Source organism: Gorilla gorilla, chromosome 11 (assembly GCF_029281585.2).
Source record: "Gorilla gorilla gorilla isolate KB3781 chromosome 11, NHGRI_mGorGor1-v2.1_pri, whole genome shotgun sequence".
Classification (NCBI taxonomy): domain Eukaryota; kingdom Metazoa; phylum Chordata; class Mammalia; order Primates; family Hominidae; genus Gorilla; species Gorilla gorilla.
The window spans coordinates 111,778,217-111,803,249 of NC_073235.2; the positions used below are offsets into that span (position 1 = coordinate 111,778,217).

Consider the following 25,033-nt stretch of genomic DNA (forward strand, 5'->3'; position numbering starts at 1 on the left):
AATAACATTGTGCACCCAGAAGAGACATACTGTATTCAGGCTTATGAAAAACATATATTTATGCTGTTATATTTGCAGGACAACAATCAAAACAACAATCTGATTTTATCTGTTTTAGATTATTATGCCTCCACTCAGTCTAAGCTAGGGGTGGAAAACTGTTGATCAAAGGGTACAAAGTTTTAGGTAGACAGGATAAATAGGTTTTGAGATCTATTGTCTATCAGGTAATAGATCTCAGGTATAGTCTCAGGTGACTATCGTGAATAATAATGTGTTGTATATGTCAAAATAACTAATAAAGTAAATTTCAAATGTTTTGTTATAAAAAAAGATAAGTAAGGTGATGGATATGTTAATTAGCTTGGTTTAACCATGCCACATTGTATACATATATCAAAACCTCACGTTTTGCTCCATACATGCATATAATTGTAACTTAGTCAAAAATAAGGTTAATAATAAAAATAATAATTTTTAAAACTCTCTTTCTTTAACTTTTGACAATTTGTTTATAATGTGGCCTTGGTAGGAAAAAACTTTCTTTTGTGGGCAGGTGGGGTGAAGTGTGTGGCTGTTCTACATCCAGATATGTATTCAGTAATGCACAGGGACACAAGTTCTAAAGGCATATGACGGAACTGTCTTGGGGGCGGGGGTACAGAGGTTAAGTCTGGTGGGTGTGTGTGTATACATACAGCTACAGTGAATGCCTAGTCTACTGAACATGCTGGAGCATGTGCCATGGGGGTGGCAGGCACATAATAATCAGGTCTGGTGGGCACTGGGCAAAGCTACAATGGGCACGTGGTCCAATGGGTGCATATGCTTAGCTTCAGCAGGTGTCTGGTTCCTTGGTCATATGTGCACAGCTGTAGTGCAGACCTGGTCCAGTAGGCACCTGAGCACGCATGTGGTGGCACCATTAAGTGCCAGGAACTGTGCACAAGCACGTGCTTTATGTCAGGTTCCTATTCTCAGGCATGGGCATGTGCAGCCTGGCTTTGGCTGCAACTCCAGCAGCTCTGAGTCCAGTGTGGGAAGGGGTGGTACTTGGCATCTGTGGCGTCAGTGACGCAGCAGCTGGGGTCCATGTCAGAGAAGACCGCAGAAGTCCTCTGCAACGGTAGCTAGGGCCACTGGAATTCTTGGTGTCAATGGCTGCTGAGGTCCACCCACTCTCCCTGTTCCCCCATGAGGGAACCAGTGACCAAGGGGATTCCTTGTGGCACCGTGCTAAGCCGGGGGATGGGGCAACACAGAAAAAATGCTTCCTACCCCTTTCTATTAGCCATTCCTGGTCTCTGCACTCGTGTGGATTGCTGCTGCCCCCTAACTGCCTCAGGGCTTTTCCCAGAGCTATCCTTTTCCACAAATATTTGATTTTATCCTTGTTTTTGTTTAGGGGTGAGAGTTGGGATCACCCAGTTTGCCATCTTGCTGACATCACCTCCCAAGCAATTTTTACTTTGAATCTTTTTCTGTATCTGTATCCTCTGCTTGCTATGGTCTCCAGACAGCTTCTTGTCTAGCAATAATATAACCTTCAAATCTGCTCAAATATCACCTTCTGACTACCCCATTTCATACTGCAATCTATTTCCAGTCCCCCCCCCCCAGCACCCTAGCACTCCTTGTCACCATTACTCAAACCTACTTTTCCTTTAACCCACAGCAATTCCCTGTTTCTAATATATTCTAAATTATGTACTTATTGTGTTTATTGTTTGTAGCCTTTCCTACCCAGTACAAATTAGCTCTATAAGGACAGAAGCTTTTTATTTATTATTATACTTTAAGTTTTAGGGTACATGTGCACAATGTGCAGGTTTGTTATTCAACGAGAACACATGGACACAGGAAGGACAGAAGCTTCTGTTTTGGTCATTGATAATTCACTTGTTTATTGAGCAGTGCCTAGTGAATAAGTGAACTAAGGAATGTAGCTATTTGTTAAGGTACTGTGGTACTGAATAGAGACTTGAATTGTGATAGTTCATTAGAGTCAGTTGTGTTAGAATATGTGTTCTTCATGGAACCATATTGATAGTAGGATATTGGCTAGTTGACACATACATCTACCATCTCCTGTATCTCAAATAGACTGTCTAATAGAGACTTATCTATACATCAATGAATTTTAAATAAAAATACCCAACTCATGACAATTGTTTATCACCCGCTTTACCGAATCCTGATGCAAAGCAAGAGAATTGGATGATTAAACTACATGAGTCATCTATCCTTATTTTCTTATCTGCAAAGATGTCCCTTTGCACTCTCTGATCTCTTTCTATTCCATGAGTCATTTGACTTGTCATACTTTCCCCATTTCTACCCTTTCTTTTGCTTTTAATACAAACTTCACTAAAACTAATAAAATAATTTTAATAAAATGAGGAGATGTTTAAAAAATCAAATCAAAAAATAAAAAATGTTTGATGTTTTGGTTTAAATTTTATATAAAATACTTAATTTTACATTATTCTTTTTTATTTTATATTTTTATTTTAATTTATTGACATTTATTTATTTTTTTAACTTTTATTTTAAGCTCAGGGTTTTATGTGCAGTTTAACTATGTCACATAGTTAAACTTGTGACATAGGGGTTTGTTGTACAGATTATTTCCTTACCCAGTATTAAGCCTAGTACCTGATTAGTTGTTTTTCCTGATCCTCTCCCTCCTCCCACCCTCCACTCTCCAACAGGTCCTAGTGCATGTTGTTCCCCTCTATGTGTCCATGTGTTCTCATTATTTAGCTCCCACTTGTAAGTGAGAACAGGCCGTATTTGGTTTTCTGTTCCTGCATTAGTTTGCTAAGGATAATGGCCTCCAGCTCTATCCACGTGCCTGCAAAAGACATGATCTCGTTCTTTTTTATGGCTAGTATTCCATGGTGTACATGTACCACATTTTCTTTTTCCATTCTATCATTGATGGGCATTTAGGTTGATTCCATGTCTTTACTATTGTGAATCGTGTTGCAATGAACATATGCATGCATGTGTCTTTATAATACCCAAAGGAATATAAATCATTCTACTATAATTCTACATTATTCTTTTTTTGTTTATATCTACAATGTAGGGATGTTTTAAATGTCTGGACTAGTACTTATCTGATGGATTTATGTATGTTTGTATATATAAATATGTGTGTTTGAAGATAACTTATTTCATTTTAGTATATATTTATTTTGATTTCAAATATCATATCTGTTATAGAAATTGGGAAAATAAAGTATAAATAAAAGCCACAAAATCCCACCATTGAGAGACAATTATTGTTTACATTGTTATTGTATATCTCTCAATTGTTCAAAAATATTTTAATTACTCTTTTTATCAAAAAATTATATTTTTATATGTTCAAAATTTATATGTACATTCTATTTATAATATGCATATTCTAATTTATTGCTGAAATTATACAATATATGTCTTATTTCTGTTTTTAGACAGATTTAATATTTGCACCAGTCCTTTACCATGGTTTCCCTATAACTGATGTGGTAGGCAGAATAACTCCTGAAGATATTCACATTCTAATCCCCAGAACCTGTGAATATGTTACATTATGTTCCAGAACTTCCCAGATGTGATTAAGTTAAGAATATTGCAATGGGAAGATTATCGTGGATTATCTGGGTCGATCCAATTTAAATCACCAGGGTCTTTATATGTGACAGAGGAAGCTAATAATGTAAAAGTCAGAGACTGATTTGAAAATACTATCGTGTTGGATTTCAAAATGAAAGAAGTGGCCATGAGCCAAAGAATGTTGTCAATCTCTAGGGTCTGGAAAAGGCAAGGAAACTGATTTTTCCCTAGACCCTCTAGAAGTCCCACTGATACCCTGATTTTAGTACAGTGACACTCGTTTTGGACCGCTGAACTCCAAAACTAGATGATTTTTTAAAAATTGTGCTGTTTTAAGTCTCCAAGTTTATGTAATTTGTTATAGCAGCAATACAAAACTAATATATCTGAGTTATTTGTTCTGATTTATTTCTTCAATATTTGGATATGATCAAGTAGGATTTCAAGAGTGCTGTGTTCCTGAATTGGTGTTTCAGAATGTACACCTTCACCTTTATGGTAAGAGTATATAAAGGCATCATGTTACTCAGATCTTTTATTGCTCCACTATCGTCTTACAATATGTTTTTCACTGGAGAAATTTTTCTCCTTTGTACATCACTATGTTTTCCTACCTGGATATTTTAAGATTTTTTTCTTCATTATTGAATTTTAATGAGCTTTATAGGATTATCTCTTTGTGTTAATTATTTTGTATCAATATTTTTACTGCGAAACCTAAAGTTCTTTTCATCTACAGTCACATATTATTTTGGGAAAGGTTTCTTCCAATATATGTTATGATAATTATTATTTATGTTTTGGTTATGCAATAAGGAAAATTACTTAGGTTTATGCTGGATACTCTTTATCTTTCAAACGTATCATGTTTATCATTTATATTTTGTACTAGATCTTTACCTGTTTGGATTGCAAAATTTCCTCAATTCTTTCTACTTCCACCCTGACTATAATTTCACTCTAGTATAATTTTCCCTATGGCTTGTAACATTATTTTGCCTCTGGAATACTTTACATTATATTATCCCTCCCCACAGAAATAATCCAGTTTGCTTTTCATTTCTTTTGTTATCTTCTAATCATTTCTTTGAACTTCACTACACTTTTGTTGAGCTTTAATAGATGCTTTGTTTGATCAATATTTCATGTGGAACTATAGAGAATAGTTCCTCCAATAGTTCATGTGGAACTACTGGTCAAATATCTTCCCTGTCAGTTAATTCTCCTTGTGATGCATTTTCTTCTCCTGACTTTTTCTCAAGTTTATTCAAAAATGTTTTCATGGATTCCATCCACAGGCATACCTCGTTTTATGGTTCTTGCCTTACTGAACTTCACAGATACTACATTTTTTTCACAAATTGAAGGTCCATGACAACCCTGCATGAAGCAAGTGTACTGACTCCATCTTTCCAACAGCATGTGCTCACTTCATGTCTCCATGTCACATTTTGATAATCTCATATTTCAAACTTTATTATTATTATTAATTATGTCAGTTACGGTGATCTGTGATAAATGATCTTTGATATTATTGTAATTTTTATCAGATGCCATGAAGCGCACCCATATAAAATGGCAAACTTAACTGAGAAATATTGTGCACATTCTGAGTGCTCCAGTGACCAGCCTCATCTCTCTCCCTTTGCTCAAGCCTCCCTATTTGCTGAGACACAACAATATTGAAATTATGCCAAAGAATAACTGCACAATAGCCTGTAAGTGTTCAAGTGAAAGCAAGAGTCCCATAGCTCTTACTTTAAATCAAAAGCTAGAAATGATTAAGATTAGTGACAAAGGCCTGTCAAAAGCCCTGATAGGTCTAAAACTAGGCCTCTTGCAACAAACAGCCAAGTTGTAAATGCAAAAGAAAACTTCTGGAAGGAAATTAAAAGTGCTACTCCAGTGAACACACAAGTGATGAAAAAGCCATGCAGTCTTCTTGCTGATATGGAGAAAGTTTTAGTACCCTGGATAGAAGATCAAACCAGCCACAATATCCCCTTAAGCCAAAGCCTAATCTAGACCAAGGTCCTAATTCTCTTCAATTATATGAAGCTGCGAGAGGTGAGGAAGCTGCATAAGAAAAGTTGGAAGGTAGCAGAGGTTGGTTCATTAGGTTTAATGAAATTAGTCTTTTCCATAAAATAAAAGTTCAAAGTGAAGAAGCAAGTGCTGATGTAGAAACTACAACAAATTATGCAGAAGATCTAGCTAAGATCATTGAAGAAGGTGGCTATACTAAATCACAGATTTTCAGTGTAGATGAAACAACCTTTTATTGGAAGAAGATGCCATCTAGGACTTTCATAGCTAAAGAGGAGAAGTCAGTGCCTGGCTTCAAAGCTTCAAAAGACAGGCTGACTCTCTTATTAAGGGCTAATGCAGTTGGTGACTTTAACATGAAGCCAGTGCTAAATCTAGTTTGCCTGTGCCCTCTAAATGAACAACAAAGTCTGAATGGCAGCACATCTATTTACAGCATGGTTTACTGAATATTTTAAGCCCACTCTTGAGACCTACTGCTCAGAACAAAAGATTTCTTTCAAAAGGTTACTGCTCATTGACAATGCACTTGATCCCCCAAGAGCCCTGATCTCAGAGATATACAAAGAAAGCTATATTATTTTTATGCCTGCTAATGCCACATGCATTCTGCAGCCGATGGATCAAGGAGTAATTTTGGCTTTCAAGTTTTGTTATTTAAGAAATACATTTTGCAATGCCATAGCTGCCATAGATAGTGATTCCTCTGATGTATCTAGACAAACTAAATTGAAAATCTTCTGAAAGAGATTTACCATTTCTAGATGCCATTTAAGAATATGTGTGATCATGAGAGGAGGTTAAAATACCAACATTATCAAGAATTTGGAAGAAGCTGATTCCAGCCCTCATGGATGACTTTGAGGAATTCAGGGTTTCAATAGAAGAAGTCACTGCAGATGTGGTGGAAACAGCAAGAGAACTAGAATTAGAAATGGAACCCGAAGATGTGACCGAATTGATGCAACCTCATGATATAACTTTAATGGGTGGAGGTACTTCTTATGGCTGAGCAAAGAAAATGGTTTTTTGAGATGGAATTTACTCATGATGAAGATTCTAGGAGCATTGTTGAAATGATAAAAAAGGATTTTGAATATTACATAAATTCAGTTGATAAGGTAGTGGCAGGGTTTGAGAGGATTCACTCCAATTCTAAAAGAAGTTCTACTGTGGGCAAAATGGTATTAAACAACATTACATGCTGCAGAGAAACCTTTTGTGAAAGGAAGAGTCGAACAATGGAAATTTCACTGCTGTATTATTTTAAGAAATTGCCATAGCCACCCCAACCTTCAGCAACCACCACCCTGATTAGTCAGCACGCATTGACATTGAGGCAAAATTCTCACCAGCAAAAAAGACTATGACTTGCTGAAGGCCAGATGATTGTTAGCATTTTTTAGCAGTAACGTATTTTTAAATGAAGGTATGTATTTTTTTTAGATGTAAGTCTATTGTACACTTAGACTAGTTAGTATAGTACAAACATAACTTTTGTTTGCACTGAGAAACAAAAAAAAAATGCCACTCACTTTATTGCAATATTTGCTTTACCATGTGGTGTGTAACTGGACCTGCAATAGCTCTCAGATATGCCTGCATTTCTTTTTTTCCTTTTTCTTTTTTTTTTTTTTTTTTTTTTTTTTTTTTTTTTTTGAGACGGAGTCTCACTCTTGCTGCCCAGGCTGGAGTGCAATGGCGCAATCTCAGCTCACCGCAACCTCCGCCTCACCGGTTCAAGCGATTCGGTGCTCCTGCCTCAGCCTTCTGAGTAGCCGGGATGACAGGCATGTGCCACCACGCCCGGCTAATTTTGTATTTTTAGTGGAGACGGGGTTTCTCCATGTTGTGCAGGCTGGTCTCGAATTCCTGACCTCAGGTGATCCGCCCGCCTCAGCCTCCCAAAGTGCTGAGATTACAGGCGTGAGCCACCGCGCCTGATCGATATACCTGTATTTCTTACAGATTTCTCTCTTACCTGGGAAGCATGTGTCCTTTCAGTGTTCAGGGTTCATACTAGTCACAGAAAAAAACTCTGAGGCCACAGGTCCTCAGAGGCTCCATCAGTTAATCAATACCTTCCCCTTTCTTCAGAGGGATTACCCTGATAATTCTCCCACAACCAGATCCTGAGTAGGATGCCAGATATGTAAATAGGATACAATAGAACTTGTGTCCACATAGTTTCCCTGCAAATCTATATTTTTGCAGTTTAGATAAGTCCTTAAAAAACATTCTGCACTTCTCTTCTGGTAATATCATACCCTAGTTTTTTTCAGTACACTAGCGAAAATTATTCTTTTTTACTCATATATTATGTCTCAACAAAATGTAAACACCTTCAATTTTACTTGTGGTCAATGCAGTTATGTGTTGTATAATCTTCGGATGTGGGAGATTTAAGTATCTATCTAGGGGGTAAGGAATTACTTGTTATCAACTCCATTTCTAAATTGAGTGTAAACATATGCCTACATAGGTAAGTTTTTTTTGTTCATTTGTTTGTTTTGAGATGGAGTCTTGCTCTGTCACCTAGGCTGGAGTGCAGTGGCGTGATCTCTGCTCACTGCAAGCTCCGCCTCCCGGATTCACCCCATTCTCCTGCCTCAGCCTCCCGAGTAGCTGGGACTACAGGCACCTGCCACCATGCCCGGCTAATTTTTTTGTATTTTTAGTAGAGACGGGGTTTCTCTGTGTTAGCCAGGGTGGTCTTGATCTCCTGACCTCATGATCTGCCCACCTCGGCCTCCCAAAGTGCTGGGATTACAGGCATGAGCCACTGCGCCCAGCTATAGGTAAGTTTTTAATACAGCAGCCCCTCCTTATTCACAGTTTCTTTCTGTGGTTTCAGTTACCTGGGGTCAACCAGAGTCTGGAAACAGGTTAGTCCATTACAGTAAGATATTTTGATAAGCTGGGCATGATGGTGGGCACCTGTAATCTCAGCTACTTGGGAGGGGAGGTTGAGGCAGGAGAATCATTTGAACCCAGGAGGTGAAGGTTGCAGTGAGTCGAGATCACGCCATTGCACTCCAGCCTGGGTGACAGGGCGAGACCCCATCTCAGAAAAAAAAAAAACAAAAAAGGGTATTTTGAGAGAGAGAAAGACCAAATAACTTTTATTTTTATAACTTATTAAACTTTTATTTTTATAACTTTTATTAAGGTATATTGTTATAATTGTTCTATTTTAGTAATAGTTATTGTTAATGTCTTACTGTGTCAAATTTTTAAATCAAACTTTATCATAGGTATGCATGTATAAGAAAAAAACATAGTATATATAGGTACTATCCATGGTTTCAGGCATCCACTGGGGGTCTTGAAACATATGCTCTGCAGAAAAAGGTGAACGTCTGTATTTTACCAGGCATTTTACGACCTGTTAATGTGAAAGAACTTAACTAAAGTGGGTCACTGCAGATTAAGTTCTTACTAAATTCTAATACTGATCAGTAGATACTAATTGGGACATACTGAGTTTTCTAAAATTATTATTAAGTATCTGAGATACATTAAGTTAGTAAGTATTTAGTAAACATCCACTATATGTCAGGCGCTATGATGGGCATTTTGAAAGTATCAGTTAATAAATAAGTTAAAATCTTTGCCTTTATGAAAACAGGGCTGTGACAAGCATGAATGCACTTGCATGACCTGAGAGTGACTGTCTCCTTAAATTTTGCAACCTAGATGCCTTGCTGGCCTTACCCTAGGACAGCCATATGACATGAACCTTATGATGTAGTGGGGAAAATGCAACAAACAAGATTAGTGAGTAAACCATATGGTATTTTAGATGTTGGTAAATTCTTTCAGATAAAATAAAGAAGGAAAATGGGATAGTAACTTTTTTAGTTGTTTAGGGCAAGGGAAAGAGTTGTACTTTTAGTTAAGGATGTCTAGGGATATTTTCTTTGAGATGGTGGATGTTGAGTATGCCTGATGAAAGAGACATAGTGAATTAAATGGAGACTTGAGGGAGGGATTCTAGCCAAAGAAACGAGTAAAAAGGCTTCGGGTAAAAGCTTACCTATTATTCTAGAACAACAGAAAGGAGACCAGTATGGTTGGAGTGGAGTGAGCAAAGAAGAAAGTTGTAGGAAATCAGTGATAAGACTGGGCCCAGATCAGTAGGAAAATTCAACCACTATGAGGACTTTGGTTTACATTCGGCATGCTATGGAAAAGCTCTAGAGAGTTTTGATTTGAGAATTGTCAAGGATTAACATATTTTAGCAGCACTACTCTGCTGCTATCTATAGAAAAGACATTAGTGTTGCAAGGTCCAAGTGGTGAGGTCAAAAGTCTACTGCACAAACACAGGAAATGAATGCATGATAGATATATTTTGTATGTAATGCTACAGAATTTGCTGTGGGTTTGAATGGAGGGAGAAAGAGAAATTGTGACATTAAGGAGGACAAAGTTTTTTGCCTTAGCAACTAGAACATTGTTGTCCTGTATTGAAAGATGAAGACTGTTCTGGTTAGGAAATGGTAGGTTCAAGATGTGTGTTAGACATCTAAATGAAGATGTTAAGCAGTCAATTTTCCCTCTAAGAATCAAGAGTTCAAGAGGGAAGCTCACGTTAGAAATGTAAGTTTGACAGTCATCAGCATGTAGATAGTATTTAGAGTCATAGCATCAAGAAAGTGAGACTAAATAGAAAATAAAAGAAATCTTGGATTTACTTCTTTGGCTTCTCCAATGTATAGAGGCAGGGAGATGAGGGAATGTCAGCAGAGGAGACTGAGAATAGATGGAGGGAGGAGGAGGGAAGGAAGAGAGTATTATCTTAGAAGCCAAGTGAAGGAGGCATTGCAAAAGTGTGTCAAATGTTGTTTTATCAGATATTCCCCAAATCATATGAGGATACTACGGATCTTATTAAAATGCAGTTCCATTGAAAAAGTAAAGAGGGATATTGCTAAATATTATACTTATTTGTATTTTTAGTACTTATATTCTTCTTGGGTTTTTTTTAGCATTTTATTTACTCCTTCACTGGTGCAAGCTGAGGGGATACAAATATGATGATGTGTGCTTCCTGCTCTTGAGGAATCTGCAGTGTGAATAATGATCTTATGGTCATTGCATTGATCCATCCTATTATTTTGTAGTATGTGAGAACCGAGTGAGGCAGAAGGAGAAAAAAAAAGCATTGATGGCAAGGCTACTATATTGTAAGTGCCCCCAATCTTACCCAGAGAACATTCTCTGACTTTTATTGACCAGTTGAGTCAAGAGCATCCCATCAGAGGTGGATAACATACTAAATCTCTAGTTATGAAATTCCAGATATTTCCAGTATCCTATTCTCACAAAAAGGCAAGCATCCATCATAGTTGAAATTCAGGTTTGTAACATGGATTAGAAAGAAGCTAAAATACTGAGTACTAATATTGCAAAGAGTAATCTTCTAAAACAATTTTGTGGGATTCAACATTGGGGTTTTTTTTTTAGCTTTTAATTAAACCTAATTTGGTTGTGACATTTTGATAGATTCAGAGAATTTTCAGCCTTCCCACATTGATTCGCTATTCTACCCTTTTGACAGTGTGTTCTTCCCACACACAGAATTTCAGGCATAGAGGCCTCAGTTGAACAAATATAAGTAGTATCACACAACCTTCAATTTTACGTTTAAATACATTTAAAAAATTATTAACTTTGAAATAATAAAAAAGTGAAAAAATTACTTTTCATTATGAAAGACAAGAACTCATTTAAGTCATTGGGAAAAGTAAAACAAGTAGAAGAAAGAAAGAGAGGGGAAAGTGGGTTAAAAAAACACTTATTCAAAGAATTTTTTTTGAATTTCAGCTTTTATATTAGATCCGGGGGTACATGTGCAGGTTTGTTACATGGGTATATTGCATGACACTGAGACTCAGGATATGAATGATTCCACCACCCAGGTGGTAACTACAGTACCCAATAAGTAGTTTTTCAACCCTTTCTCCCCCTCCTCCCCTCTAGTATTCTCTAGTGTCTACTGTTCTCATCTTTATGTCATGTGTACTCACTGTGTAGCTCCCACTGATAAGTAACAACAGGAAGTATGTGATTTTCTGTTTCTGCTTTAGTTCACTTTGGATAATAGCCTCCAGCTGCATCCATGTGGCTGAAAAGGACACGCTTTCATTCTTTTTTACAGCTGTGTAGTATTCCATGGTGTATATGTACCATATTTTCTTTATCCAATCCACCATTAATAGGTACCTGGGTTGATTCCTTGTTTCTGCTATTGTGAATAGTACTGCAGTGAACACACAAGTACATGTGTCTTTTTGGGAGAATGATTTATTTTCATTTAGCTATATATCCAGTAATGGGATTGCTGAGTCAAATGGTAGTTCTGTTTTAAGTTCTTTGAGAAATCTCCAAACTGCTTTCCACAGTGGCTGAACTAATTTATATTCCCATCAATAGTGTATAAGTGTCCCCTTTTCTCTACAGCCTGGCCAGTATGTTATTTTTTGCCTTTTGATTAATAGCCATTCTGACTGGTGTGAGATGGTATCTCACTGTGGTTTTGATTTGCATTTCTCTGATCACTAGTGATGTGAAACGCTTTTTCATGTTTGCTGGATACTTTCATGCCTTCTTTTGAGAAGTGTCTGTTCATGTAATTTGCCCACTTTTTAATGTGGTTATGTGTTTTCTGCTTGTTGAATTGTTTAAGTTCCTTATAGATAATGGATATTAGACCTTTGTCAGATGCACGGTTTGTGAATATTTTCTTTCCTTCTGAAGGGTATCTGTTTAACTCTATCAGTAGTTTATTTTGCTGTGCAGAAGCTTTTTAGTTGAATAAGGTCCCACTTGTCAATTTTTGTTTTTGTTGCAATTGCTTTTGAAGACTTAGTTATAAATTCTCTAAGAACTTTTAATGGTTTTTATATGTCTCTGTTATGGTTTCATCCACTTTCATTCTAGTCTTGTTTTCTAACCAGTTATCTTCGAACATGTTTAGAATTCTTTAGAAAGGGGAATATAGTTGTCACCCAACTATTTTCCATTCAATTTTAGAATGATCCTAGTTCTAGAGAGTGATAAAAATAGAGTAATTTCTTATCCTCTGCACGTTTCTCAGAGAGCTAGTCCACCAGCCATCATATTTCAACCTTCACTTAAGTTATAGGCATGGTGGAATGTTCAGTCTCAAGAGTGATACATGAAATGCAAGAATAGATATGCTATAGTCTGAATGTGTCCCCAAAATCATGTGTTGAAATACAGTGGCCAATGTGAAAGCATTAAGAGATGTGGCCCTTAGGAGGTAAGTCATAAGGGCATAGCCTTCATGGGAAACAATGGCAAACTTGGAGTGACAGATCTATGCTTTTGAGGGAAGCTACCTGGAAGACACTCAGATGTATGGCAATATTACTCCTGACTGGGATCGGTATCTGACCAACCGAAAAAACTCCTATAGCAAAAATGATAGAAGGAACCAGAAGTTTAAGGAAGCTAAACGGTTCTTCAGTAAATCCTCAGTTACCTCAGCAGCTGCATTAAGTGCATTGGCAGGAGTTCAGGACTAGCTCATTTAAAAGAGGGAGCCAGCAGTAGGTATTGGAAATCTACAAAGGATGTCCAGCCAATGAAGTACCCGTACATACCAAAGAAATAATTATGCTCTGAATACAACAGCTACCTATGCGGAGCCCTCCAGGCCCATACGATACCAAGTGCAAGAGTGTAATTATAACAGGCTTCAGCACGCAGTGCCGGCTAATGATGGCACCACAAGATCCCCATCAATAGACAGCATTCAGAAGGACCCCAGCGAGTTTGCCTGGCGTGATCCTGAGTTGCCTGAGGTCATTCACATCCTTCAGCACCAGTTCCCATCTGTTCAGGCAAATGCAGCAGCCTACCTGCAGCACCTGTGGTTTGGCGACAACAACGTGAAGATGAAGGTGTGTAGGTTATGGGGAATCAAGCATCTGGTTTATCTTTTGGGCCACAGAGTTTTGGAAGTTCAGAAGAATGCTTGTGATGCCCTTCGAAATCTCTTTTTCGGCAAGTCTACAGGTGAAAATAAAATAACAATGAAGGATGTTGGTGAGATATCTGCCTTGTTGTGACTGTTGAGAAAATCAATACTGATGCAGAAATAAGGGAGCTTGTTACAGGAGTTCTTTGGAATTTATCCTCACGTGATGCTGTAAAAATGACAATTATTCGAGATGTTCTCTCAACTTAAACAATGTGATCGTTCCACATTCTGGATGGAATAACTCTTCTTTTGATGATGGCCATAAAATTAAATTTCAGACTTCACTAGTTCTGCGTAGTACAACAGGTTGCCTGAGGAACCTCAGCTCTGCGGGGTAAGAAGCTCGGAAGCAAATGCGGTCCTGCGAGGGGCTGGTGGACTCGCTGTTGCATGTAACCAACACGTGTATGAACACATCCGATTACGACAGCAAGATGGAGAATTGCGTGTGCACCCTGAGGAACCTGTCCTATTGGCTGGAGCTGGAGGTGCCCCAGGCCCAGTTACTGGGACTGAACGAATGGGATGACTTACTAGAAAAAGTTTCCCAGCGAAGACTGAGCCAACCTGCTGGGGGAAGGAAAAGAAAAAGAAAAAGAAAAAGAAAAAGAGGACTCCACAAGAAGATCAATAGGATGAAGTCGATCCTATCCCAGGACTGTCGAAGTCCCCCAAAGGGGTTGAGATGCTGTGGCACCCATCGGTGGTGAAGCTATATCTGACTCTTTTAGCAGAAAGTTCCAACCCAGCCACCTTGGAAGGCTCTGCCGGATCTCTCCAGAACCTCTCTGCTGGCAACTGTAAGTTTTCAGTTTATATCTGGGCAGCCGTCCGAAAATAAAAGGGGCTCCCCATCCTTGTGGAACTTCTGAGAATGGATAACGATAGAGTTGTTTCTTCCATGGCAACTGCCTTGAGGAAGATGACACTAGATGTTCGCAACAAGGAGCTCATAGGCAAATACGCCATGCAAGACCTGGTCAACCAGCTTCTCTGTGGCAACGGCCCCAGTATCTTGTCTGATGAGTCCATGCAGCCATCTGCTGTGCTCTGCACGAGGTCACCAGCAAAAACATGGAGAAAGCCAAAGCCCTGGCCAACTCGGGAGGCATAGAGAAACTAGTGAACATAACCAAAGGCAGGGGCGACAGATCATCTCTGAAAGTAGTGAAGGCAGCAGCCCAGGTCTTGAATACATTATGGCAATATCGGGACCTCTGGAGCATTTATAAAAAGGATGGGTGTAATCAGAACCATTTTATTACACCTGTGTCGACACTGGAGCAAGACTGATTCAAATCACATCCTTCCTTGTCTACCACCAACCAAAAGATGTCACCCATCATTCAGTCAGGCTCCAGCAAACCTTCACCAATTTACATCAGTTCATATTCCTCACCAGCAAGAGAACTAAATAGACAGCTACAGCATCAACAGCTGTATTATAGTCAAGATGACTCCAACAAAATAACTTTGATTCATACAGATTGTATTTGCAGTCTCCTCATAGCTATGAAGACCCTTATTTTGATGACCAAGTTCACTTTCCAGCTTCTACTGATTAGTCAACAAGTATGGACTGAAATCGACCACAAATTATGTAGACTTTTATTCCATTAAATGACCTTCTTATAGAGCAGAACAGTACCCAGGATCCCCAGACTCATGGCTGCAGCATCAAGACACCCGACAGAAGAACTCTTTCTTTTTAACCTTGTTTGGATTGAGGTGAAAAGTCCATCTTGCTGATTTGGTGATTGAAATGTGAAAGTGACGTGGAAGGAAAGAGTGAAGTGCATTTTTTTTCTTTTTTAAGGAATTATCAGGGAAGTGAGGAAACATTTGGGAGAGGACTTTCTAAGCTCTATTTAGGTGTTAGATCTAATTACTTGTAGATTCTGTAGTCTGGTGAAGGTGTGGGTGACGTGATGAGAGGTTTGAGAAATGGGTGAAATGAAATGGGGATGTGTAGATCAAATCAAATTAAAGATGATTGTTTAATGTAAATAAAGTCATGTTCTGATAGTTTGTACAGAAAAAATAAAATGATGCCCATGTTTTATTGCTATTACTAAATGTCAAGATTGTATGCTATTATGTCTTGTAAATTTCTTTTGTTGGTGTAAATATGGAAATGCCACATTGGTTAAGTGCCATCATTTGTAATGCAGTGCGTCACTTGAAAAGAGATTTGAAGAAACTGACAACTTCAAAAACAAATGGGAAGCCCAAGAAACTGTGAGAGATTAAAAACAAGCTGCGACACCCTTTGTCTCCACCCTGCATAGTGTACTTTGGAAGCACAACGTCCAGGCTGGTACTGCAGTGCCATGCCCATTCCTTACCTCATTCATAGGACACTTCACTGCCATTTTCTATGCACATGAAAGAAAAATAAATGTGGAAATTTCAAAAAAAAGAAAGGAAGGAAGGAAGGAAGGAAGGAAAGAGGGAGCCAAGAAGTGGGATGGAAAGTGACATTCTCCAGACTTCCACAATCAGGAAAATGAGCCCAGCCAGGATGACCCTGAGGATCTGGATGGATCTGTGCAGGGAATGAAACCTCAGAAGGCTGCTTCATCTACTTCCTCAGGGAGTCACCACAGCAGCCATAAAAAGAGAAAGAATAAAAAACCGACACAGAATTGATCTGAAGTTAAACAAAAAACCATGAGCTGACTATTAGAAGATACATTAGTGCAGAAGTTTCCAGGCTGTAGAGCCCTGCTTCCCTTCTCTGGCCTCACAAAGATAAACATCCTTCACCTGAGTTCGTGGCCATCCACCTCTGCTCTCCCAGACCAGTGCCTGTGACTTTGAGTAGTTTGTTCTAAATGTGGTGACAAACAAGTCATTTCCATAATACATTGGATCATTTACTTTATGTCACTTTTAGTAACAGAACTGCAGGAAGATCAAGACATATATAATCCCAGGAAGTTGCTAACTGTACATTTCTCCCTTCTTAGGATGAATGTCTCCCCTTAAAATGGCTGGTACCAGCTTCATCTGTGATATGCATCAAGAAATGTTCTCTGGTTTTGTTTTATGCTGAAAGTAGAACACAAGTTACATTTCAGATGAAGGCTGTAAATATCTGGCATTTTCTTATATTGCTTTGTGTTTTCTTATTTTTCTCTTGTTTTATCATCTTATTTTCTTTGGGGTCTTTTTGTAATGCCTTTGTACAGCTCATACCTTCCTGCTGACATATCTGATCATCTCTTTCATGCAGTTCCCAATATTCACAACTGAAAATAATCTGGTTTATCATAAGTAAAATGGGAAACTCGGCTCTTTGTTTTTTTGCAAGGGAAGTATTTAGTAATTACCTATCTTAAATCTTTCTGAGTTGGAAGCAGATTCATGTTCAAGCAACAGGAAAAATGGAAAAATATGTTTAAATCAATCATTTTTAAATAGCTATTTTTATTCTTTTGTATAAATAAAATTTCACAGGCTTTGGGAAAAAAAAAAGAAAGCAAAGACCAAACCTTCACCAAGCACTGAAACTGCTAGCACGTTGATCTTGAACTTCTAGCCTTTAGAAGAGTGAGAAATAATTTTTTTCAAACTTATTTATGTATTTCATCTATTTATTTAAATAGATAAAATTTTATGTATTTGTTTTATATAACATAATGATTTGAAGTATATATACATAGTGAAATAGCCAAATCTAGCTAATTAAATATGGATTACTTCACATAATCATTTTTGTAGTAAGTACACTTAATATCCACTCTGATATGATTATGTATTTTAAGAATACACCATATCATAATTAACTCTAGTCCCCATGCTGTTTAGTAGATCCCGTGAACTTATTCCTTTTATTGAACTATAATTTTGTATCCTTTGACTAACATCTCCCCAACTGCCCCTTCTCCCCACCAACACACAACAGCTCAGCCTCTGGTAACCACCATCCTACTCTCCACTTCTATGAGATCAACTTTTTAAGATTCCACATATGAGTGAATTTTGAGGTGTTTGTCTTCCTATGTCTGACTTATTTCACCTAACATAATGTCCTCTAGGTTCACCCATGTTATTTTAAATAGCAAGATTTCCTTCTTATTTATGGCTTAATAGTATTCCATTGTGTATACATATCATACTTTATTTATTTGCTGATGGACACTTCAGGCCGATTCCATATCCTTTTGTGAATAGTGCTGCAATAAACATTGGAGTGCAGATATCACTTCAACATACTGATTTCATTTCCTTTGGATACATACCCAGTAGTGAGAGAACTGGATTATACAGTAGTTTTATTTTAATTTTTTGAGGAACTTGCACACTGCTTTCCATGATGGCGAATAATGTTCCCTTAATTCCACAGTTTCATCAACGTTTGTTATCTTTTGTCTTTTTTTAATGCCCATTCTAACAGGTCTCAGATGATATCTTGTGGTTTTGATTTGTTTTCCCTGGTGATTAGTGATGCTGAATATTTTTGCATATATCTGTTGGTCATTTATACATCTTCTTCTGAGAAATGTCTACTCAGGTTTTTTGCCCATGTTAATATCAGGTGATTTTTTTTCTTGATATTAAGTTGAGCTCCTTACATACTTTAGACATTAACCCTTATCAGATGTATAGCTTGCAAACATTTTCTCCTATTCTATAGATTGTCTCTTCACTCTGTTGACTGCTTCCTTTGCTTTGCGGAATTTTAGTTTGCTATAATCCTATTTGTGTATTTTTGTTTGGGCTGCCTATGCTTTGGAGAACATATCCAAAAAGTCATTTCCTAGACAAATATCCTGAAGCATTTCCCCTATACTTGCCTACGTAAAAGCCTTACATTTAAGGCTTTAATTAATTTTGAGTTAATTTTTTAACATGGTGTGAGATAAGGATCTAATTTCTTTCTTCTGCATATGCATACCCCATTTTCCCAACACCATTTATTGAAGAGACTCAATCTATGAAGACTGTATTCAGAAAGTAGTATAGATCCCAAAAACAAGTTCAAGATAAGAAGCATTTTATTTTATTCCATTGGAAAGATGTCAGAAATGGCCCTCAAGATGTTTCATGGAGAGAGCTGCAGATTAACATTTCCCTGTTTGTATACTAAGGTATAAAGTCAGCAAAATGCTTCATGAAAAAAAAATCCATGACAAATACTAGGAAAGATTCTATTGCTGTAAACCAGTCTCACACTGGATAACTCTTTAAAGGGCGATGATAAAGCAACTTCTTTCCATGCTGTTGTTAAATCTCAATTCAGATTTTGTTAAATTTCAGTCAAGTTCATACTTTTTTATTCCTGCTGACTTTCTTATTTGTCTAGTGCTATTTTATTAATGCTATTTTTTCTTGGGAAAGATACAAATTGAAGATGTCATGCTTCTGTTGCCTATTTTGAAAGGTATATAACTGTATCTGCTATCATTATATTTACACAAAAACCAAAGAAATAAACAAATCACCTGTAAGAATTTCTAATTCAACTCAATTCAATTCAATGACAATAATATTGTGAGATTCACAGTCCCATTTGTTCTGTCTTTTCCCTTTAAAATAGTTTTTGCATTGGACAGAAACATTATTATTATAGGGAAAATAGCCAAAAAGTAAAACCAAAACATTAGCCCAATGTATTGCCAGAACATTTAAAGAGATGGTGGCCTTGAAGTCTTGTACTTCAATTCCAGGTGGCTTAACTATCTATACAAGAAGGGCAAAATTATAAAGATTTTAGATAATAATATAGCAGAATATCTCCATGATATCCCTCTTCTTTCAAGGGAATGAAATAATTTATTAAACAAGACACATAACACCAATAGGTAAGATTCTCAAATTCACATTTATAAACTTATTTTCGTCAAAATACATCATAAGAATTTCTTTAAAAGTTAAACATACACTTATTATATGATTCAGCAATTCCACTTCTAGGTCTTTATCCCAGAATATTGAAAACATATGGTATTGTTCACACAAACCTATAAATTAATATTTGTAGGATCATTATTTGCAATCATCAATATTGAAAATAATCTAAATGTCCTTCAAGTGAATTGGTCAACCCACCATGATACACCCATAGAATGGAATACTACTCAGCAATTTAAAAGAATGAATTATTGATACACACAACATTGATGAATCTCAAATACATTCTGTTGCCTGAAAGAAACCAAACCCAAAGAAGTTATCTATAGATGATTCCACTTACATGACATTCTGGAAAAGGCACACATATAAAAACAGGAAATATACCAGCAGTTTACCAGGGTTAGAGGTGGAAGAAGGGTCTGAACACAAAAGGGTAGCATGATGGAATTCTTTGTGATACTAGAATTGTTCTCTGTTGTGTCTGTAGTGGTAGCTACAAAAAACTATAAATGTTTAAAAATGCATAGAACTCTATTTCAAAAAGTGAATTTTACTTACTGGAATTTTTAAAATTAAAATAAATAAGATAGTATAAGAAAATGTATAGGCCACGTGCAGTGGCTCATGCCTGTAATCCCAGCACTTTGGGAGGCCTAGGCAGGTGGGTCACTTGAGGTCAGGAGTTCAAGACCAGCCTGGCCAACATGATGAAACCCCATCTCTAATAATAACACAAACATTAGCTGGGTGTGGTGGTGCATGCCTGTAATCCTAGTTACTTGGGTGGATAAGGCAGGAGAATTACTTGAACCCAGGAGGTGGAGGTGGCAGTGAGCCGAGATCGCGCCACTGCACTCCAGCCTGGTCGACAGAGCAAGACTCTGTCTCAAAAAAAAAAAAAAACAAAAACAAAAAAAGAAGAGAAAAGAAAAAAGAAAATATACAAAGATAATATGCATATATACGAATATATATGGCATATGGAACCTAGAAATGCAGAAGAACTTACAAATAAGTAAGGAGAAATCATCTCAATAAAGAAATGGTCAAAGGCTTTGAAGAAATACAACATAGAACTGAAAGACCAAACAAACAAATGGCTAATAAAGGAAATGAGATGCTTGTATTCATTAGTACCCAGGAAAACAAAATTGCAATCAGTTATCATTATACAGCAAGTGGGTTAAAATTTTAAAAGTCTTGTTTTACCAAGTGTTTGTAAAAATTGGAGGCAATAGAGCCTTGATACAATGGTAAGTGGAGTGTAAATTGTTACAATTGCTCTGTTAGCATTAGCAGCATTAGCTATCTGCCTATCAGTTTTAATACTACTAACATAAGCACCCAGGGAGATATGTACAGAAATGTTGACTATACCCCTAACTGAAAATATCTCTAGTAACATGAAGAACTCATCTTGTAACTCAGTGGCTTCCAAATTTTTCAGACAGGGCCCATATGTAAGCAATACATTTCAGAGATATTGTCAGTACTCACCCCCACTCTTGGAGTGGTTTAAGAAGGGAAAATGAGATGTGGAGAAATTTTCTGGCCACTTCTTGGAAAGTTTTCCTTCACGTCCAAGAAAGAGCCACAAGTAGGGCTGGACAATATAATGCCTTTGGACCCTGTTGTATCAGGCTATGATGCCTGGAGCTGCTGCAGCCATCCTCCAATCCATGTGAGGAAAAAATTTCCATTAAGAATGGCATAGCTTAGGGATAGAAAGAATCTGGGTTCTTGATGCCCTTCTTGGTCCCTTTTTACCAATAAATCCCTAAGTCTGCCCTACCTTTGGGCTTGTTCATTTCTTCAGCCACATTGGATCTGAGTTTCATTCTCAGCAAACTAACACAGGAACAGAAAACCAAATACCTCATTGTTCTCACTCATAAGTGGGAGTTGAACAATGAGAACACATGGACATGAGGAGGGGAACATAACACAACAGGGCCTGTTAGAGGGGGTGGGGCGCTAGGTGAGGGATAGCATTAGGAGAAATACCTAATGTAGATGACAGGTTGACGGGTGCAGCAAACCACCATGGCGCATGTATACCTATGTAACAAACCTGCACATTCTGTACATGTATCCCAGAACTTAAAGTACAATTTTAAAAAATTTAAAAAAAAACAGTTTATTTTTCTTGAAATAAAACTCTCCAAACTGCTACAAACTGAACAAACTGTCAGCCCTAGTTTTGTTCATGTACATAATGTCCTTCTAGGCAATAATTTGTTACTATATATCTGACCAGAATATCAGGGCAAATTCTTTAAGACAGATACCTACACTTCCCATACAAGGACATAATGCATTTAAATATATAGTTTATTTCTCTTATTATTTTTAGTCTTAGGAAATTACAGAAGTCTCTGTTGTTATTCTTGAAGGTATATATTACAAAACCTTTTAGCAATACTATCCTATATATACAAAAATGCTAGACTAACATAGGTCTTTCCTTTTATTTTCTAAAAAGAAATATATTTTATATAAATAATCTAGGTTTTATTACATAAAGGACTACAAATTATATATAATCCAAAAAATTCAGATATAACCATTTTTAGTATTTTGTTTTATTTACTTCCAAGAATTTTAAGAACCTATAAGTACATATTTTTACCCCCAAAATGGAACTATCTGATGCAAATCCCTCAAGAATTTGCTTTTTAAACTTACCAGTATACTGGGGAATCTTTCCAATCACATCATACTTCTTTAACTGTCTGACTGATCTGGAACTATATAAAAAATGTCTTTGGATAATTTTAACTAATGTGCATTGCAGAAAAAAGTAAGTCACTGACCCAGAAACATAGGAAATTATCAGGATTTCTCCATTTACACTAGGCAACTCAAAAATCAGTGCTAAAAGAGAACATATGAATGAGGCTATTGATTAGACAACCTTTAAAAAAATAATTCTAGAAGCATCATTCATTACTCAAACCAGGAAGACATAAGCCATGTTCTGATTTTATCTTTATAATTAATTTGTAACATGAGTTATCTTTATGTTTATATTTTTCACTTTAATTCTGTCAGGTTTTGGCCAGGCTATACAAAATGACGATGATTTTTTCTTATGTATAATACATTATAGGATATTAGTTTTGCCTGTATTCTTTTCTCTTCCATGTAACAGTGAAAACCTACTTACCGAGCTCTTCTGTTAAATGCTACCAAAAAGTATCAGTAATCTTATTGGCTTTAGGCTAGATCTAGAAAAAATAATCTAGTTGGAATATTTACCGTGGAGACCAGCAGATACTGCCTTGCAATATTACCAAAGACCTGGTAAACACTGCTCTCACTTACATACTTAGAGAAGCCCTAGAAATTAGTGTACCAAGAGAGCTATTGAAACTGAGGGAATGGAAAATACCCATATATATTTGGAGTAGTTTGGGCTTGATACAGTGTGTTTACTTGGAAAATCATTATATTGTATGCCTCAGGACTGATTGTGTTTTACATTGCTTTCAAATTCATTCCCTCTCTCTCACTCACTCTCTCTTTCATTGCAAAGTTCACTTCCATCCTCGGTTCATGGCCCATTTACATCATCAGCCTATGCAAGGTTTCCTTACCTTACTTGTTTATTCTCTTTTATTTCTATTTCTCAATCTCATCAAATCCCACCTATCCACTATAAATATCTAGAAATAATATGTCTAGGTTTTAGGATATAATTATTTTCAATGTGACAAAATTTTTAATTGAATGTGATTTAAGCATTAGCCAGACTACGAAATTTTCTGGGCTTTCTTTCTATATATCAGTATGCTCTAGCAAATTCTTTTTTATTCTGATCAAAAAACACGTAACATAAATTTACCCTCTTAAGTTATAGTACAGTATTGTTAACTATATGCACATTGTTGTACAACAGATATCTAGAACTTTTCCATATTGTATGACTGAAACGCTATAGCTATTGCACAATCCTTCATTACCCCTTGCCCCAAGCCCTAGCAACCAGCATTCTACTTTCTGTTTCTGTGTGTTTGATTACATAATATAACTCATATATGTGAAATCATGCATTATTTGTCTTTTGTGGTTGGCTTTGTAAATTTAGCATAATGTTATCTGAGAAAAATATTCTCCTGCTATTGTGTGGAATGTTCTATATGTGTATGATAGCTCCATTTGGTCTATACTATTGTTTAGGATTTCTATTTCCTTATTGATCATCTCACTAGTTATTCTATCCATTATTGAAAAAAGAGTATTGACATGTACTATTATTATGTTACTGTCTTTTTTACCCTTCAATTTTGCCAATATTTACATCATATATTTGGGTGCTCTAAAGTTAGTTGCATACATTTTATAATTGCTGTGTTTTCTTAGTGAATTGACGCTTTTATTATATAACGTCCTTTTGTTGTCTCTTGAGATAGTTTTTGTCTTAAAGTCTATTTGGTTTGATATACGTATTGCTAACCCTGATTTCTTTTGGTTATGATCTGCATTGAATATCCTTTTCCATTCTTTCACTTTCAGCCTATATGTGTCTTTACATCAAAAGTGAGTCTCTTGTTGACAACATATAATTGCATCTGGCATTTTTATCCGTTCAACTACTCTATGTATTTTGATCAGGAAGTGCTATGGTCTATATGAGTCATATGATGTGAAATAACCACAGATGTACAAGTGTGGAGCCAATTTGGTTCAATGTCAAATACTGGATATGATAGCTTGTTCTGTCAAGCTCTTAAATACATGCATTGGTTATTGTCTGTCTATTCATTCATTAAAACAAATCTTCCTACTGACATCATCATTTGGCTCTCCTGGGCACTAACTTAGTTGGTATACATCTGGTCACCCTTCCACATCATTTACACAACCACCCACATCTTTGTACCCAGCTCTGAAAAGGCACAGCTGCCTAATGAGATGACTCAGCAGGGCACTGAGTGAAAGTGGCCCTCTGGGTTCAACTGAAAACATGGAGGTTGCTCTGTGACTGTGGGCAAAGCCAGGAAAGCAAAGAATGCAAAATATTTTATCCCCAGATATAATTCAGAAAAGAAATACTTCAATGCAGTCTTTTAGCTTCATGTCTTTCCACGTTTGCACTTGTTTAACCAATAATACTGTGAATCTCTCCTTAGACTGTTCTGTTGAAATGTTTTGACCTGGAAAATTACAAGGCTCAATTTTGCTCAGAAATCATCACTCCTATAAAACCTCTTTTTGACTTCTCGTGAGGTGAATTAGTCTTTCCTTCCACATTCCCATAACACTTTGTGCATGCATCTTTCCTGGCACATACCTCATTTACTCTAATGTTCTGAGTAGTTCTCTGTCTCTTCTGATAGATTGTGGGATCTTTAAAAGACATGAATAAAAACATGTCTGATTCACCTTTTACCTTTTCCTCTTGAGTATCTAGAACAGTATGTGTCACAATGAAGGTTCTCAATTAGTGAATCTGCTGCCCTTTGAGCATAGGTACTAGATATTATATTTTAGCTTTTACAGCCTTTGTCTCAT

At 36.8% G+C, this 25,033-nt stretch overlaps 1 pseudogene; it reads left to right on the plus strand.

Annotated features, from left to right (window-relative positions):
• The first annotated feature begins 983 nt into the window (after positions 1-983).
• Positions 984-15,392, plus strand: LOC109025867 (plakophilin-4-like; annotated as a pseudogene).
• The last annotated feature ends 9,641 nt before the right edge of the window (positions 15,393-25,033 follow it).